Raw genomic sequence first — 13,571 nt, 5'->3', positions numbered from 1 at the left:
TTGCCGTGGCATACGGAGCTCCATCGCAGTCTTTAACACTGGTAGCATGCCGCGACAGCGTGGACGTGAACCGTATGTGCAGTTGACGGACTTTGAGCGAGGGCGTATAGTGGGCATGCGGGAGGCCGGGTGGACGTACCGCCGAATTGCTCAACACGTGGGGCGTGAGGTCTCCACAGTACATCGATGTTGTCGCCAGTGGTCGGCGGAAGGTGCACGTGCCCGTCGACCTGGGACCGGACCGCAGCGACGCACGGATGCACGCCAAGACCGTAGGATCCTACGCAGTGCCGTAGGGGACCGAACCGCCACTTCCCAGCAAATTAGGGACACTGTTGCTCCTGGGGTATCGGCGAGGACCATTCGCAACCGTCTCCATGAAGCTGGGCTACGGTCCCGCACACCGTCTTCCGCTCACGCCCCAACATCGTGCAGCCCGCCTCCAGTGGTGTCGCGACAGGCGTGAATGGAGGGACGAATGGAGACGTGTCGTCTTCAGCGATGAGAGTCGCTTCTGCCTTGGTGCCAATGATGGTCGTATGCGTGTTTGGCGCCGTGCAGGTGAGCGCCACAATCAGGACTGCATACGACCGAGGCACACAGGGCCAACACCCGGCATCATGGTGTGGGGAGCGATCTCCTACACTGGCCGTACACCACTGGTGATCGTCGAGGGGACACTGAATAGTGCACGGTACATCCAAACCGTCATCGAACCCATCGTTCTACCATTCCTAGACCGGCAAGGGAACTTGCTGTTCCAACAGGACAATGCACGTCCGCATGTATCCCGTGCCACCCAACGTGCTCTAGAAGGTGTAAGTCAACTACCCTGGCCAGCAAGATCTCCGGATCTGTCCCCCATTGAGCATGTTTGGGACTGGATGAAGCGTCGTCTCACGCGGTCTGCACGTCCAGCACGAACGCTGGTCCAACTGAGGCGCCAGGTGGAAATGGCATGGCAAGCCGTTCCACAGGACTACATCCAGCATCTCTACGATCGTCTCCATGGGAGAATAGCAGCCTGCATTGCTGCGAAAGGTGGATATACACTGTACTAGTGCCGACATTGTGCATGCTCTGTTGCCTGTGTCTATGTGCCTGTGGTTCTGTCAGTGTGATCATGTGATGTATCTGACCCCAGGAATGTGTCAATAAAGTTTCCCCTTCCTGGGACAATGAATTCACGGTGTTCTTATTTCAATTTCCAGGAGTGTAGTTTATACATATTAGAAATAGCAGGTCTACAACACTTTACTTGCGGAATCACACTCATCGCCTCAGTTTCACTAGGTGGCGTCCCTGTTTGAACTTTTACTTCTACAAATGCATACCGTCACTGTGGTCTCTGAGGGACTGGCAACTTTTTTCCACAAAATACATGTTTGAAATACCAGTATCCATTAGTCAGGTTGACTTTAACATTGACAATAGTTTGAGAATAGTTCTTCCGTTCTTGTTTCACTATTGGCGTTTGTATGGACGCAGAGATCGTCACTTGATGCAAATACCACGAAAATCTCTATACAGCTGGTAGGAGGTATGCTGTATAAAAACGGGAAATTAAAGACAAATCCAATACTAGAGACCAGTAGATGAAATAAATGCCTAAGCATACTGCGTCTTGCATGGGGGCTTAATTATTTATGAATGCAAATAATTTTTAATTTTTTGCTTTAGTAGCTGTCTGTCCGATTACGAAGTCTCGTAAACGGTTGGTCCTGACTAGTATTATTACGCTATCTGACTGCATAGAACAATAACAAAGAATGAAATGGAAATTTTCATTAACACAATTAATTAATTAAGTCCCCAGCAACTATAAAACCTACGAAACCAAAACACAAGTATAACTGTTCTGTATGTGGAAGTGTGATTCAACGTACGCATCTGGCACGGTTCTTCTTCAACAACACAAGAAATTTTAAATATCATTTATACTGAATTAATTAAAGGAAATAGAAATACCATAATTACTCAAGAAAACTAGAATTACACTCTAATCCCAGAACACAAGCCAGATGCTTTGTTGACTGAACCTGTAATGAAGCATTATTTACGACATTAAATAATGAAAAATAAATCAAGTTTCGTTACCTTCATATATTGACCAAAATCACTCTAATCATTACAATATATCTCCACACCGACTCGCTATTACCACATCTCAACAAGAACTTTTCAGTATCACATCTCAGCAAGCACTCCCTACTAGCACATCTCAACGAACACTTTCTGCTACGAGTTCTTAACAAGCACTGACTACCACGAGCTCTCCCCAAGCACTGACTACCGCAACTTCTCAATAATCACTGCCAGTGGAGGTGGCGGAACAATACTCTCTAGCGCGATCTCTGGCGCTGTGGCTCAGTGTAGCCACCTTTCATATGCCCCTCCTCCACAGGCTAGAATTTGATGGTATTTTTGCCAGCATTGGTGGTGAAAATACCACCAAATTCGTCAAAAAAATACAGACAAAAATAAAAGATAATATTAATGCGTAAACATCATATAACTAGATAAAATTTTGGCTTTGCACTGACCTTTCAATAACCTAATATATAGAATACAGTAAGCAATACAAATTCTTTCATACATGTGACTTTACATAATAGTTTACACAAGTATTATGTGGTTAAACAGTTCAATCAATAGCGTCAGCAATGACGAATATGTTCAGGTAAGAGTCTCATAACTTTTCACAAACAGTAATACACAAAAAATCAGTTTATACAAATATTCACATAAACGCTTTCAATAGCCCAAGAAACAAGTAGTTGACAGTTCCAGCAGTACCACCCAGCAATGGTCAACAGGTGCAAATACCAACAAGTAACATTTTTTCAGTAGAAACAGTCCATCAGTGGCACCCAGTAATGTTGAATAGGTGCAGACACCAACAAGTAACACCATTTCAGTATAAGCAGTTCCATTAGTGGCACCCAGCAATGTTGAGTAGGTGCAGACATCAACAAGTAACACCATTTCAGTATAAGCAGTTCAATTAGTGGCACCAGCAATGTTGAACAGGTGCAGACATCAACAGGTGACATCTTTTCAGTAGAAGCAGTCCATCAGTGGCACCCAGCAATGTTGAACAGTTGCAGACACCAACAAGTAACACCATTTCAGTATAAGCAGTTCCATTAGTGGCACCAGCAATGTTGAACAGGTGCAGACATCAACAGGTGACATCTTTTCAGTAGAAGCAGTCCATCAGTGGCACCCAGCAATGTTGAACAGGTGCAGACACCAACAAGTAACACCATTTCAGTATAAGCAGTTCCATTAGTGGCACCAGCAATGTTGAACAGGTGCAGACAGCAACAAGTGACATCATTTCAATAGAAGCAGTCCAACAGTGGCACCCAGCAATGTTGAACAGGTGCAGACATCAACAGGTGACATCTTTTCAGTAAAAGCAGTCCATCAGTGGCACCCAGCAATGTTGAGCAGGTGCAGACACCAACAAGTGACATCATTTCGGTAGAAGCAGTCCATCAGTGGCAACCAGCAATGTTGAACAGGTGCTGACCGCAGTTCATAATATCCACTTTCACTAATCACACTGTTCATCAGCAGAAATTAAACATGTTCTAGTGGCACCAATCATGTAGAAAAAGTGCAAATAACAGTCCATAAAATTCCCTATCACTAATCACACAGTTCATCAGCAGAAATTAAACATGTCCAGGTGGCACCAATCATGTAGAAAAAGTGCAAGTAACAGTCCATAATATTCACTTTCACTAATTAGACAGTTCATCATACAAATAATAATAAACACACAAATGATATCAGATAATTGTCATATTAACTATTACAATACACAAATAGCAGTAAACCTATAATATTTATGGGTGTCAGTGCAAGCCACAACAAACAAGTAAAATAATATTTAGGGTTGGGATCACTTCTCTGGGATTATAAAAGGAAAACACACAAAACACACTCACTCATCTTTCATCCACATTAGTGCTACTGTGTAATTGAATAGTGTTAACTGTGTAAATGCAATTCTGTCAAAATTTTATGTTCATCATGTGTATCAAGTAGCAGTGGCAGCAATGTATAACAGTCAATAATAGTTAGTCAACGTCATAGTCATCATGTCAAGACCAATGTTTGCCAAGCCAGATCAAAATGTACGGTTGCTGAACAACTGTCAGTGAGCCAAGATATGCAAATACTTCCTCTCTTCAAAAAAGGTATATACTGCTTAGTGATTTAACAAAGTGTGTGTGTAGACAATCTTCCTTCTACTTGAGTGTTCTAGTCTGCCATCTTTATCCTCCTTGTTCCATATAGACCAACAAAAAAAAAATATGCTCCTCACTTACTTCACCTCTTATCCACCAAAACTCCAATAATCATCAGCATCACATAATCTCAATACTTCAATAATACCTCTTCAATACGTCGATCATCAATATCATTTACCTTACCTCTTGTCCACGAAAACTCCAATAATCATCAACTTCACATAATCTCAATACCTCAATCATACCTCTTCAATACGTCGATATATATAAACCTCATTGCCAATATCATTTCACTTCCATAACAACTCTTTCCTCTAGTCAGTCTCCTCGAACAAGTGCAGACAAAATCCTAATGCAAACCTCAATTCATCATCTCATACAATCCGAAGACACAATGTCAACACACAACCTCTCGTGTAATCCATCTGATCCAAATCTGCTACTCATTATAAATTATAAGATACATTTTGTTTACCTTGTCCATCATTAAATAAAAGAAATGCGTACATGACCTCTAACAGACTTAGTTCGAATAACTCTCAGTAATTAATTACGATTACGGAGTGTGAATGATCATAATATTTCACAGTGTGTACACCACTTCAAGAATCATGGCAGAAGCAAACATGTGGAGTATTTCTTGTGTCAAGTGTCACTTCCTATTTCAATTGCTCACGAAGAATGCAGTGTAATAACTGTCAATGGTCTGAACCTAGTGTTGGTATGTCACGTCGTTAGCTTCCTTCCTATTAGCATATATTTATACAGCTTCCTAAAAACTTCCAGCTCATGTGACTTCTATGCTGTTTCTTGTACCAATGTCGTTCGTAGAATTATAGCAGTTCATTTTCTTATCTTAAAAATATAAGGCACTGAGCGTAAGCAAAACATGCAATAGCGCGTAAATATACCAGTAGAGAACAGAATGTCAACAAGTGGATGCAGCACAATCCCTACAACGAGGCTCTGCCAAGCGAACAATCTATAATTAATACCATAGTGTGACCTAAACTCTATGTTTGTACACAGTATATCAGCATTTCTATATACCAACTTATAGTTATGACAACAAAACAGAAGTGTGTAAATATGCAATCCATACGCACAGCAGCAAACATATACCTTACGTAATAAACAAGTCATTAGCATCATTCAGCATAAGCAAATAAATGTTCATATGTAATCTTAATAAGTAAACATGAAGGCGCAAGCAGATAAATCACAAAGTATAACTTACATACATAACCACAGTCAGCACAATTAATCAGTTGACAATTACAATTTAAATAAATAAGCACAGCAGGCACATAATAAAAAAAATGTAACATCAATGAAAAAGCAGTGCAGCCAAGCGATGCATAATATATACAAATAACAAGCCTGTTCATTAATCAATCATCGTCAAAATCAGTTAATGTGCGTAAGCACGTCGCTTCACAAGTAAATTCATAGAACATGAAATTTAGCACAAAGTATGAATCACGTAATCGCAAGCAGCAAATTACGTCTAAAATAGTACCTAAGTGGAATTATATTACCTGAAAAATAAACTCAATTAATAGTTACCTTTTTTAGTTTATTACTTTTTTCTTTGAAATTACATTCTTCCTGAAATTTTCTCCATAGCAAGTCGTCTTAACGTCGGACACGCACAGAATTTACCTGAAGGTCTTAAATACTTTATACAACCGTATCCTGAAAAATACTGAACGTTAATAACATAATTTATAAAGTCACCATAGCTTTATACTGAATTTAATCGGAGAATTTAGACTGTGTATTTGTTTACGTCTGTCAGTGCATTCGCACTGAGCGCTCGATCAGCTGTAGACGCGTGACGTAGAAGGTGATTGTTTGCGGTCAACGAAAGCCTTGTGCGGCGCGCAGACTGACTGTTGCTTTGAGTATCTGCCGCCGCCAAAACACAGCGCGGTATCCTTGTACTCTCCGCATGTTTACGTATAACTGTTGGTTTCTCAAAAGTATCTCATTCCACAAAAATTTTAACGTTCGATATGTGATGTATTCCCTTGGAGCGTCGAGATTTAAGAGTTTCTACTTCAACAGTGTTATCATGGATAATTTTGCGAATTCTATATGGACCGTTATAAAGCAGAAAAAATTTGCGACATAAGCATTTTCCTTTATGAGACAAACGGTGAGACTTAATTAACACCTTTTGACCAACTGACAAAATTTTTAAACGACCAAGACGTTTAGCTGATTTCTCTCTTCTTGCAGCCGCAGACGCAATATTTCGTAGAGCCAGGTTGACAACTTCAGAATGCCGCAGTTTCGGTGAAGGCGGAAAAGGAACGATTTCAGAAATGCGATTTGTTGGTACTTTATTTTTTAATATCAATAGAGGCGGTAAAGAAGTTGAGTCGTTAGGAAGTTCATTCAGAATGTTTTGAAAAATATGAAGATACTGATCCCAAGTTCTGTGATTCTGATGACAATAAAGACGACACAATTTATTGATTTCCTTCATCCATCTCTCTGAAGCATTAGATTGAGGGTGAAAAAGTGAAATAAAAATTGGTTTAATCTTACGACGCCTTAGAGTACGAAGCCAAATTTTAGAGTGAAACTGTGATCCATTATCTGATATAACCTTATCAACATGACCAACTTCTTTAAGAAAATGTTTGATGAAAGCGTTAGATACTGAACGAGCTGTTGCTTTGCGTAAAGGTGTAAAACACACATATTTTGATGTCAATTCCACTGCTACGAAAATGTACGCAAAACCATTAGTAGAACGAACCACTGGACCGAACAAATGGACTGCAGCCATCTCCTTTAATTTCGCTGGAATGATAGGAAACAACGGTGCTCTGTGAGAAACAGTTGGCGGCTTAGCCTTTTGACATAATTTGCATTTGGCAAGAACAGATCGAATGCGTTTTTCCATATTACTGAAGTAGCAATTTTCTCGTCATTTATGAAAGCATTTTCTGGGACCAAAGTGCGCATAACTAAAATGTGTGTACCAAATCAATTTATTGACCCACTCATCAGGAATACAAACTAACCAAACAGAGTTGTCGACCGATTTTCGTTTGAAAAGAATGTCATTGCGAACTAAATAATGCTGTCTAATCGCTACGCTTTCCTTTCTCCTCCACTTATCCTTAATGTCCTTCCAGATTGGATCCTTATTTTGCTCCTTAGCGATGTCCTGGAGCGAAGACGAGATAAAGTTCTCAAACGCAACACCTTGAATGTACATCAAACAATAATGGTTTTCTTTGCAGTCCTCTTCAGCACTTTGTTTCAAACCCATAGGTGCACGTGATAAAGCATCAGCAACAATATTTGAAGATCCCTGTATGTAAACAATACTAAAATCAAATTCCTGTAGGTACAACGCCCATCGTGACAATCTGCCATGAGTTAATTTTGTCGACATAAGAAATTCCAAAGCTCGATGATCAATGTAAACCTTAGTATGTCTACCAAACGAAAATGTGCGAAGTTTTCTGAAAGCCCAAACAACAGCCAAAGCTTCAAGTTCCGTAATCGAATAATTCTTTTCGGATTTAGAGAGAACACGACTTCCAAATGCAATAGTCTTCTGTACTACAACGCCGTTTTCTTCTATCTCTTGAAATAAATGTGCACCTAGGCCTTTGTATGATGAGTCCGTCGCCAAACAAAAGTCTTTAGATAAAGCCGGATGCGAAAGAAGTGGAGCAGGAACTAAAGCATCACGGAGTTGTTCAAATTCTGACTGAGCTTCCTCATCCCAACACCAATTAGATTTCTTTTCAGATAGTTCACATAAACGAGGTGTGGCCAAATCGTCCAATCTAACAAAGCGTCGAAGAAAATTACAGACACCAAGGAAACTATGAACATTACGTTTTGTGGTGGGAACAGCATAATTACGAATAGCGTCTAATTTTTCTGGATCAGGAAGAATACCTTGTGTAGAAATAATGTGACCGAGAAATTTCACCTGTGAACGACCAAATTCAGATTTTTCCAAGTTCACTGTAATGCCAACTCTTGCAAAAATACGTAATAATGAATCCAAAATTTTGTTGTGCTCACTCCAAGAATGTTTAGCAATAAGAATGTCGTCAACATATAAAGTAATATTGTCACGAAGATAAACAGGTAAAATTTCATTTAAGCTACGAATGAATGCTGCTGAAGATACAGTAAGTCCAAACGGTAATTTCCGAAACTGGTAACAGTTACCAAAGGCTAAAAAGGCAGTATATTTTCTACAATCAGGGTGGAGTTCTATTTGCCAAAAACTTGCGCGCATATCAATCGTGGATAAAACTTTAATTCCATGGAAATGTTGAAGAAGTTCATCTAAATTTTGTGGACGGTCAGTTTCAGGAATGATGATATTATTTATCTGTCTGGAATCCAGAACCAAACGAATTGACCCATCCTTTTTTAGAACAACGTGTAATGGGCTGGTATAAGGGCTGACTGCTGGCTCAATAATGCCCTGATCTAACATGTATTGAAGTTCATTCTTAACCTTGTCTCTGTAAGCCAAAGGAATAGCGTACGTTTTCCCCCGAAATGGTGTGTGTTCTTTTACTTTAAATAAATATTGTAAGCCTTGTATAGTTCCTGTGTGATGACTAAATACTGTAGCATGTGAAGTCAAAATGTGGTGCAGCTCTTCTCTTGCAACGTCATCTGGCACTTCAGCTTTCTTAACCTTTTCATTAATTAATTCTTCGCTACTAATTATATCCTCCATCGCGTCTCTGTATCTATTGTCATTGTCATGAATAAACACACTGTCGTCATAATGCTCAACGAAAACATCAGAAGTAAGAAACCTTAAACATTTTGTATCTGCTTCAGATCTTGCTAAACACTCGAAAAATTTCAAACATTTCGGCATTCCGGCAACACTCAAATTCACACTTCTTTCTTTAAAGTTCAAAATTGCCTTATGTGCGTTAAGAAACTCCATACCTAATATAATCTGTGTACTGAGTAATGGAACAATAATAAAATTAGCAGAAAATTCGTATCCTTGACAAATGAAATTTAGGTTGGTCTGTTGTTTAACTTCCACACTTTTTCCAGAAATCGCTCCTCGAATTGTAGTTTTAGAAATAGGTAACACAGGACAGGCAATAGTTCTTTCACATATACGAAAAACTGATTCACTAATGACGTTCAATGGGCTCCCAGAATCTAAAACTGCAGTGAACTTATTCTTACCCACACATACCTCAATAACATGATGTAAAAATGCGTCTACATTATTTTCCTTTTCGTCTAACAAAATGTCTCTCATGTCTTCCAGTCGTACGTAGTGTAAAGTCGAAATGTCATTACTTTCTGAACCGTCTATAATGCTGCCAGAAGCCGAAGCTGCAAGTCATGGTCGATTGTTTGCGTCACGTCTTTCATTATTCCCGTCATTTCGCGGATCAATTTCTACTATTTCCACTTGTCTCTCTGAATTTCTGTCCCGCGGAGGATGCCAATTAGGTCCTTCCTGTCTGTTAGATGCAAATTCTTGGTTGTGTCTGTTATTAAAATTTCTGTTTTCCTGTCTGTCTGCATAACTACTTCTTGTATAATTTCGACTATCACTTATGAAATTATTGTTGTATCTACTACCCTGGTTATTTCTGTAGTAAGAATTTCTATTACTGTATGAATAATTTCTGTCCTGACGATACCGATTACTGTTTCCGTATGCTTGATCATTCCGGTAGGAATTACCGTTATTATAATTGTCTGTGTAATTTCTGTTAGAACGTCTGTTATTGTCATAAGGCTGGTATCTATTGTCTTGTCTGTTACGTCTGTCATTCTCAAAGTTACCCATATAACGTCCGTTCCGATCACTATCCCTTTTCTCTGAAAATCTATTGTAATTACTGTTACTGAAAAAGTTACAAGAAGTCCCGTCGTCGTTGTCATACTCAAGTTCTTGTAACAAAGTCTTAAAAGTCTCAATGTCGTCTTTACATCTTCCAGCTAAAGCAATTTGTCTTATGGATTGTGGCAGCTTAGTTAAACAAATGCGAATTAATTCAGTCGGGCTATAAGGGTTGGACAGGAACTGATTCTTTCGAATCATGTCTTCAAAGTATTCTGCCGGCGTGCGGAACTCAGACTGTTTAAAATTACGCTGCATAATCAGACTATGTTTGACTCTGTCTTGTGTGTTTTCGGACCAATATGCCGATAGAAATGCATGATAAAAATCATTCAGATTATTACAATCTCTAATGAGTGCACGCATCCGCGTCGCCGGTTCGTTTTCTAAATATCCACACATAAATTCCAGTTTGTGACTTAGTGGCCAATTTGGTGGGAGTGCATACATAAATTGATCTAACCATGCACATGGATGTATGTCATTCTTAGAATAGCGGAAGATCTTAAATTTCCGAACAGTCAAAAAGTGTTTATAGTCAAAGTTTTCGCCTCGTGGCGACAAAGACCTACCGCGTCTGTCCCAGTCCCAATGTTGATTATTGTCAAGTTCGCGCGCCTGGCGCTCCCTTGTTGCATCCCGTAAATGAAACAAATTATTTTCTTCAAACCCCTCCGCTAACTGTGATTCCAAATTTCTTTTGCTGTCCTTTCCTACGATTTCGCCTTCAATTTGTTTGACTTGCTTTCGTAATGCCTCAACTTCCCTTTTAACGCGTTCATTAAATTTTCCCTGATTTTCAACATGCTTACTTATGTTCTGGTACTCTTCGGTTTCTGCAAATGGTAATGGAGCTGTATCATCTGAATCTCTATCCCCATTTAAACTAAGACTTGTCAGTTTATCTGAAATCTCCTCAACTCTTTCCGATAAGTCACCTATTTTTTCTTTCTGTTTACTTACGTCTTCCGTAAGTGTCGCGACTCGGGTTTCAGTATTGACACATTTGGTAGTTAACTGTTCATATTGTTGTGTTAGATTATTTATTCTGTCATTTGGTACGGATTCCTCGATTCTCTCAAATGTTTCTTCCTTATCATGTGCACGTTGTAAATTTAACTCTGAAAATTTTTGTACTATCACGCGATCTCTTTCTTCCTGTTCTCTATCTTGTTCCCTTTGTCTAATCTCTTCTGCAATTAATCTATTATTGTGAGAATTCAAAATCGGTTGTACTTCTTCTCTGATTTCTTTCTTTAATTCATCTTTCATGTTTTTGAAACATGTCCCTATTCGTGAATCTAACCGTGTTTCCAGTGTTCCCATATCAGTTTTTAATTCAGATCCCAAAGTTCCCATCTCGGTTTTGATTGTTCCTATTTGTGAGTCTAACCGTGTTTCCATTGTTCCCATTTGTGATCCCAGTGAGTCTAACCGCGTTTCCATTGTTCCCATCTCAGTTCTAATTGTTCCTATTTGTGATCCCACTGAGTCCATCTGTGTTTTTAATTCAGATCCAAACCGTGTTTCCATTTTTAATATAGCACTCATCAACTGCTCCATAGTAACTGATTCGAAACTCTTTACGCCCCTAACATTTCCCGCAAAACCAGTTTCCTTCGTCATAGCTGTAAAGCTATCTGTGTTCGATACTATTTCAGAATCTGAGAAAATTTTTGAAATGGTTCCGGACTATTTTCCCGACTGATTACATTGTTTTCCACTTCATTATCCATCATACTGTTTTCCTCTGTTGGCGAGTTCGCCATGTTAACAATTTCGTCATTCTCACTATTCATCATTTTTGCCTTTTTCATCGATCGCGTAATCATTTACAAAATATACAAAACTCGTCACTATATGAAAATTACACACAATGCCTCCTTATCTCCAACAATACCATTCACTCGAAATGTTTCCCTCAAACACGATTAACGAACAATTGAAATAATTGCACTAAATCGTCAAACGCGTATACAAGGCAATAAAAATTAAATTTTGAAAAATACCATTAGAAGAATGCCAATTGCCAAATCTACACATGAAAAATAGACTATAATTACTAAACTACAAATTACTACAACAATGCTACTGTCTACTATTTTTACAATCAGAATAATTCCAAGGGACGATCCGAAGCAGCGGTCGCCACGTGCATGGGGGCTTAATTATATAAAAATGCAAATAATTTTAATTTTTTGCTTTAGTAGCTGTCTGTCCGATTACGAAGTCTCGTAAACGGTTTGCCCTGACTAGTATTATTACGCTATCTGACTGCATAGAACAATAACAAAGAATGAAATGGAAATTTTCATTAACACAATTAATTAATTAAGTCCCCAGCAACTATAAAACCTACGAAACCAAAGCACAAGTATAACTGTTCTGTATGTGGAAGTGTGATTCAACGTACGCATCTGGCACGGTTCTTCTTCAACAACATAAGAAATTTTAAATATCATTTATACTGAATTAATTAAAGGAAATAGAAATACCATAATTACTCAAGAAAACTAGAATTACACTCTAATCCCAGAACACAAGCCAGATGCTTTGTTGACTGAACCTGTAATGAAGCATTATTTACGACATTAAATAATGAAAAATAAATCAAGTTTCGTTACCTTCATATATTGACCAAAATCACAATTGTGGAGATATATTGTAATGATTAGAGTGATTTTGGTCAATATATGAAGGTAACGAAACTTGATTTTTTTTTTTTATCTCCACACCCCCCCATGAACCATGGACCTTGCCGTTGGTGGGGAGGCTTGCGTGCCTCAGCGATACAGATAGCCGTACCGTAGGTACAACCACAACGGAGGGGTATCTGTTGAGAGGCCAGACAAACGTGTGGTTCCTGAAGAGGGGCAGCAGCCTTTTCAGTAGTTGCAAGGGCCACAGTCTGGATGATTGACTGATCTGGCCTTGTAACAATAACCAAAATGGCCTTGCTGTGCTGGTACTGCGAACGGCTGAAAGCAAGGGGAAACTACGGCCGTAATTTTTCCCGAGGGCATGCAGCTTTACTGCATGATTAAATGATGATGGCGTCCTCTTGGGTAAAATATTCCGGAGGTAAAATAGTCCCCCATTCGGATCTCCGGGCGGGGACTACTCAAGAGGATATCGTTATCAGGAGAAAGAAAACTGGCGTTCTACGGATCGGAGCGTGGAATGTCAGGTCCCTTAATCGGGCAGGTAGATTAGAAAATTTGAAAAGGGAAATGGATAGGTTAAAGTTAGATATAGTGGGAATTAGTGAAGTTCGGTGGCAGGAGGAACAAGACTTCTGGTCAGGTGACTACAGGGTTATAAACACAAAGTCAAATAGGGGTAATGCAGGAGTAGGTTTAATAATGAATAGGAAAATAGGAACGCGGGTAAGCTACTACAAACAGCTTAGTGAACGCATTATTGTGGCCAAGATAGAT

This window comes from Schistocerca nitens, chromosome 4 (assembly GCF_023898315.1).
Source record: "Schistocerca nitens isolate TAMUIC-IGC-003100 chromosome 4, iqSchNite1.1, whole genome shotgun sequence".
Classification (NCBI taxonomy): domain Eukaryota; kingdom Metazoa; phylum Arthropoda; class Insecta; order Orthoptera; family Acrididae; genus Schistocerca; species Schistocerca nitens.
Note: the sequence above shows the minus strand (reverse complement) of the source record.